Here is a 6,952-nt window from a genome sequence, read left to right as displayed (position 1 = left end):
TGATTTACCAGAGCTCCGTTCAGCGCGGCCGATGGTCTCAACCATTCCGGCCGCCGGCGGAGCTCCACCCGGGGCTGCAACCGGGTGAGGTCCGGGGCCCTCGGTCGTGCCCGTCGGCTGGACCATCTCTCTTGCCAGAGACTAAGTCCAGTTTGGTTAATGATTTACCAGAGCTCCGTTCAGCGCGGCCGATGGTCTCAACCATTCCGGCCGCCGGCGGAGCTCCACCCGGGGCTGCAACCGGGTGAGGTCCGGGGCCCTCGGTCGTGCCCGTCGGCTGGACCATCTCTCTTGCCAGAGACTAAGTCCAGTTTGGTTAATGATTTACCAGAGCTCCGTTCAGCGCGGCCGATGGTCTCAACCATTCCGGCCGCCGGCGGAGCTCCACCCGGGGCTGCAACCGGGTGAGGTCCGGGGCCCTCGGTCGTGCCCGTCGGCTGGACCATCTCTCTTGCCAGAGACTAAGTCCAGTTTGGTTAATGATTTACCAGACCTCCGTTCAGCGCGGCCGATGGTCTCAACCATTCCGGCCGCCGGCGGAGCTCCACCCGGGGCTGCAACCGGGTGAGGTCCGGGCCCTCGGTCGTGCCCGTCGGCTGGACCATCTCTCTTGCCAGAGACTAAGTCCAGTTTGGTTAATGATTTACCAGACCTCCGTTCAGCGCGGCCGATGGTCTCAACCATTCCGGCCGCCGGCGGAGCCCCACCCGGGGCTGCAGCCGGGTGAGGTCCGGGCCCTCGGTCGTGCCCGTCGGCTGGACCATCTCTCTTGCCAGAGACTAAGTCCAGTTTGGTTAATGATTTACCAGACCTCCGTTCAGCGCGGCCGATGGTCTCAACCATTCCGGCCGCCGGCGGAGCCCCACCCGGGGCTGCAGCCGGGTGAGGTCCGGGCCCTCGGTCGTGCCCGTCGGCTGGACCATCTCTCTTGCCAGAGACTAAGTCCAGTTTGGTTAATGATTTACCAGACCTCCGTTCAGCGCGGCCGATGGTCTCAACCATTCCGGCCGCCGGCGGAGCCCCACCCGGGGCTGCAACCGGGTGAGGTCCGGGCCCTCGCTCGAGGGGAAGGCACCCCCGGCCGCGGCCGGTGCCCAGGCCGCCGCTTTTCCGACGGCCGAAAAAGTCGGAAAAACGGCCGAAAATCCGGGGAAATACTAGCCCAATCTGGCCGAACGGCCGTCGGGGCGGCGGGCCCGGTGCGGTCCCGGCAGACCTGGGGGCTCGAGCGGGGCCCTGCTTCGATTTTCCTCCTTCAATGCAGCAAACTCAAAACTGGTTAATGAGTTGCCACATGTCATTGCCATCGCCTTCCTGCTATTCTGCAGGTACCCCGCCAACCCCCCGTGCCAGAAAATGCAAGTGGCCACCTCGGCGGGGTGTGCCCCGGTAGTCCTACCGGGGAAGGGGCCCGGAGGCCCCGCAAAACGGTTCAATCTCAACTCCATCCCCACTTCCGGGGGTAACTGGTTAACCAGCCTCGGGACTCCCCTGCCAGAAAATGCGAGTGGCCACCTCGGCGGGACGGATCCGCCGAGCTCTGCGGGAAACCGTGCACCCTGCCCCGCCACCACCGACCGGATCTGACTTCATAGAGCTCCGTGCGGCTCCCATTTTTGCTCTGCGGGGCCAGGGAGCCTCCGAATCGGAAGGACTACCGCCATCGCGGGTGCATCACTGCTGCCGGGTGGCCACGGCCTGCCAGCCCTCACCTGGACCCCCCCTCCTGCGCCAGGGGCCAAGTCCAGTTTGGTTAATGAGTTACCCGAGCTCCGTTCAGCGCGGCCGATGGTCTCAACCATTCCGGCCGCCGGCGGAGCTCCTCCGGGGCTGCAAACGTGTGAATTCCGGGCCCTCGCTCGAGGGGAAGGCACCCCCGGCCGCGGCCGGTGGCCAGGCCGCCGCTTTTCCGACGTCCGAAAAAGTCGGAAAAACGGCCAAAAATCCGGAGAAATACTAGCCCATTCTGGCCGAACGGCCGTCGGGGCGGCGGCCCGGTGCGGTCCCGGCAGACCTGGGGGCTCGAGCGGGGCCCTGTTTCGATTTTCCGCCTTCAATGCAGCAAAGTCAAAACTGGTTAATGAGTTGCCACATGTCATTGCCATCGCCTTCCTGCTATTCTGCAGGTACCCCGCCAACCCACCGTGCCAGAAAATGCAAGTGTCCACCTCGGCGGGAACACCTCCGGTAGTCATGCCGCCGAAGAGGTCCCGACGGCGGCATGAGGGGGTCAAATCCATCCCGATGGGGACCGACGGTTCTTTTTAAAAACGCGTTTTTTCGCGATTTCAACGGCCGGGCCGCCTCGCCCCGGGTCGCCACGACCCCGAACCGCCACCCGCCGGTCGCCGAAGCCGATAGAGCGCCGCCTACCGGTCATCAAATAATTGGTTAATGAGTTCCCCCGAAGTTGGTTAATGTTTTCCCGGCTGTTGCTTAGTCTGATCCCCGCAGCTCCTGATACTAAGGGCAGCTGCTTAATGTACTGCCCCCTGTTGGACAATGGCTTCCCCGCCGTTGGTTGATGCTTTACCCGCCTCTGGTGGATGTTTTCCCGAAACTGGTTAATGAGTTCCCACGAAACTGGTTAATGAGTTCCCACGAAGTTGTTTTCCCCGCTGCTGGTTCATTTGCACCCCGCTGCTCCTGATACTAAGGGCAGCTGCTTAATGTGCTCCCCCCTGTTGGACGAAGGCTTCCCCGCCGTTGGTTGATGCTTTCCCCGCCTCTGGTTGATGTTTTCCCGAAACTGGTTAATGAGTTCCCCCGAAACTGGTTAATGAGTTCCCACGAAACTGGTTAATGAGTTCCCCCGCGGTTGGTTGATCGTTTCCCGGCTGTTGCTTAATCTGATCCCCGCTGCTCCTGATACTTAGGGCAGCTGCTTAATGTACTGCCCCCTGTTGGACAATGGCTTCCCCGCCGTTGGTTGATGCTTTACCCGCCTCTGGTGGATGTTTTCCCGAAACTGGTTAATGAGTTCCCACGAAACTGGTTAATGAGTTCCCACGAAGTTGTTTTCCCCGCTGCTGGTTCATTTGTACCCCGCTGCTCCTGAGACTAAGGGCAGCTGCTTAATGTGCTCCCCACTGTTGGACAAAGGCTTCCCGGCCGTTGGTCGATGCTTTCCCCGCCTTTGGTGGAGGATTTCCCGAAACTGGTTAATGAGTTCCCCAGAAACTGGTTAATGAGTTCCCACGAAACTGGTTAATGAGTTCCCCCGCGGTTGGCTGATCTTTTCCCGGCTGTTGCTTAATCTGATCCCCGCGGCTCCTGATACTAAGGGCAGCTGCTTAATGTGCTCCCCACTGTAGGACAATGGCTTCCCCGCCGTTGGTTGATGCTTTCCCCGCCTCTGGTTGATGTTTTCCCGAAACTGGTTAATGAGTTCCCACGAAACTGGTTAATGAGTTCCCACGAAGTTGCTTTCCCCGCTGCTGGTTCATTTGTACCCCGCTGCTCCTGATACTAAGGGCAGCTGCTTAATGTACTTCCCCCTGTTGGACAATGGCTTCCCCGCCGTTGGTTGATGCTTTCCCCGCCTTTGGTGGACGTTTTCCCGAAACTGGTTAATGAGTTCCCACGAAACTGGTTAATGAGTTCCCACGAAGTTGTTTTCCCCGCTGCTGGTTCATTTGTACCCCGCTGCTCCTGATACTAAGGGCAGCTGCTTAATGTGCTCCCCCCTGTTGGACAATGGCTTCCCCGCCGTTGGTGCATGTTTTCCCCGCCTTTGGTGGAAGTTTTCCCGAAACTGGTTAATGAGTTCCCACGAAACTGGTTAATGAGTTCCCACGAAGTTTTTTTCCCCGCTGCTGGTTCATTTGTACCCCGCTGCTCCTGATACTAAGGGCAGCTGCTTAATGTGCTCCCCCCTGTTGGACAATGGCTTCCCCGCCGTTGGTGCATGTTTTCCCCGCCTTTGGTGGAAGTTTTCCCGAAACTGGTTAATGAGTTCCCACGAAACTGGTTAATGAGTTCCCCCGCGGTTGGCTGATCTTTTCCCGGCTGTTGCTTACTCTGATCCCCGCTGCTCCTGATACTAAGGGCAGCTGCTTAATGTGCTCCCGTCTGTTGGACAATGGCTTCCCCGCCGTTGGTTGATGCTTTCCCCGCCTTTGGTGGACGTTTTCCCGAAACTGGTTAATGAGTTCCCACGAAACTGGTTAATGAGTTCCCACGAAACTGGTTAATGAGTTCCCACGAAGTTGTTTTCCCCGCTGCTGGTTCATTTGCACCCCGCTGCTCCTGATACTAAGGGCAGCTGCTTAATGTGCTCCCCCCTGTTGGACGAAGGCTTCCCCGCCGTTGGTTGATGCTTTCCCCGCCTCTGGTTGATGTTTTCCCGAAACTGGTTAATGAGTTCCCCCGAAACTGGTTAATGAGTTCCCACGAAGCTGTTTTCCCCGCTGCTGGTTCATTTGTACCCCGCTGCTCCTGATACTAAGGGCAGCTGCTTAATGTGCTCCCGCCTGTTGGACAATGGCTTCCCCGCCGCTGGTTGATGTTTTCCCCGCCTTTGGTGGAAGGTTTCCCGAAACTGGTTAATGAGTTCCCCCGAAACTGGTTAATGAGTTCCCACGAAACTGGTTAATGAGTTCCCCCGCGGTTGGCTGATCTTTTCCCGGCTGTTGCTTAATCTGATCCCCGCTGCTCCTGATACTTAGGGCAGCTGCTTAATGTACTGCCCCCTGTTGGACAATGGCTTCCCCGCCGTTGGTTGATGCTTTCCCCGCCTCTGGTGGATGTTTTCCCGAAACTGGTTAATGAGTTCCCACGAAACTGGTTAATGAGTTCCCACGAAGTTGTTTTCCCCGCTGCTGGTTCATTTGTACCCCGCTGCTCCTGAGACTAAGGGCAGCTGCTTAATGTGCTCCCCACTGTTGGACAAAGGCTTCCCGGCCGTTGGTCGATGCTTTCCCCGCCTTTGGTGGAGGATTTCCCGAAACTGGTTAATGAGTTCCCAGGAAACTGGTTAATGAGTTCCCCCGCGGTTGGCTGATCTTTTCCCGGCTGTTGCTTAATCTGATCCCCGCTGCTCCTGATACTAAGGGCAGCTGCTTAATGTGCTCCCCACTGTTGGACAATGGCTTCCCCGCCGTTGGCTGATGCTTTCCCCGCCTTTGGTGGACGTTTTCCCGAAACTGGTTAATGAGTTCCCACGAAACTGGTTAATGAGTTCCCACGAAACTGGTTAATGAGTTCCCCCGCGGTTGGCTGATCTTTTCCCGGCTGTTGCTTAATCTGTTCCCCGCTGCTCCTGAGACTAAGGGCAGCTGCTTAATGTGCTCCCCCCTGTTGGACAAAGGCTTCCCCGCCGTTGGTTGATGCTTTCCCCGCCTCTGGTGGAAGATTTCCCGAAACTGGTTAATGAGTTCCCCCGAAACTGGTTAATGAGTTCCCACGAAGCTGTTTTCCCCGCTGCTGGTTCATTTGTGCACCGCTGCTCCTGATACTAAGGGCAGCTGCTTAATGTGCTCCCCCCTGTTGGACAAAGGCTTCCCCGCCGTTGGTTGATGCTTTCCCCGCCTCTGGTTGATGTTTTCCCGAAACTGGTTAATGAGTTCCCACGAAACTGGTTAATGAGTTCCCCCGCGGTTTCCTGATCTTTTCCCGGCTGCTGCTAAATCTGATCCCCGCTGCTCCTGATACTAAGGGCAGCTGCTTAATGTGCTCCCCCCTGTTGGACAATGGCTTCCCCGCCGTTGGTGCATGTTTTCCCCGCCTTTGGTGGAAGGTTTCCCGAAACTGGTTAATGAGTTCCCACGAAACTGGTTAATGAGTTCCCACGGAGTTGTTGTCCCCGCTGCTGGTTCATTTGTACCCCGCTGCTCCTGATACTAAGGGCAGCTGCTTAATGTGCTCCCCCCTGTTGGACAATGGTTTCCCCGCCGTTGGTGCATGTTTTCCCCGCCTTTGGTGGAAGGTTTCCCGAAACTGGTTAATGAGTTCCCACGAAACTGGTTAATGAGTTCCCACGGAGTTGTTTTCCCCGCTGCTGGTTCATTTGTACCCCGCTGCTCCTGATACTAAGGGCAGCTGCTTAATGTACTCCCCCCTGTTGGACAATGGCTTCCCCGCCGTTGGTGCATGTTTTCCCCGCCTCTGGTTGATGTTTTCCCGAAACTGGTTAATGAGTTCCCACGAAACTGGTTAATGAGTTCCCCCGCGGTTGGCTGATCTTTTCCCGGCTGTTGCTTAATCTGATCCCCGCTGCTCCTGATACTAAGGGCAGCTGCTTAATGTACTCCCCCCTGTTGGACAATGGCTTCCCCGCCGTTGGTGCATGTTTTCCCCGCCTTTGGTGGAAGGTTTCCCGAAACTGGTTAATGAGTTCCCAGGAAACTGGTTAATGAGTTCCCACGGAGTTGTTTTCCCCGCTGCTTGTTCATTTGTACCCCGCTGCTCCTGATACTAAGGGCAGCTGCTTAATGTGCTCCCCACTGCTGGACAATGGCTTCCCCGCCGTTGGTTGATGCTTTCCCCGCCTTTGGTGGATGTTTTCCCGAAACTGGTTAATGAGTTCCCACGAAACTGGTTAATGAGTTCCCACGAAACTGGTTAATGAGTTCCCACGAAGCTGTTTTCCCCGCTGCTGGTTCATTTGTACCCCGCTGCTCCTGATACTAAGGGCAGCTGCTTAATGTGCTCCCCACTGTTGGACAATGGCTTCCCCGCCGTTGGTTCATGTTTTCCCCGCCTTTGGTGGAAGTATTCCCGAAACTGGTTAATGAGTTCCCACGAAACTGGTTAATGAGTTCCCCCGCGGTTGGCTGATCTTTTCCCGGCTGTTGCTTAATCTGATCCCCGCTGCTCCTGATACTAAGGGCAGCCACTTAATGTGCTCCCCACTTTTGGACAAGGGCTTCCCGGCCGTTGGTTCATGCTTTCCCCGCCTTTGGTGGAGGTTTTCCCGAAACTGGTTAATGAGTTCCCACGAAACTGGTTAATG

The sequence above is a fragment of the Mustelus asterias genome, unplaced genomic scaffold (assembly GCF_964213995.1).
Source record: "Mustelus asterias unplaced genomic scaffold, sMusAst1.hap1.1 HAP1_SCAFFOLD_2597, whole genome shotgun sequence".
NCBI classification, from domain to species: Eukaryota; Metazoa; Chordata; class Chondrichthyes; order Carcharhiniformes; family Triakidae; genus Mustelus; species Mustelus asterias.
Note: the sequence above shows the minus strand (reverse complement) of the source record.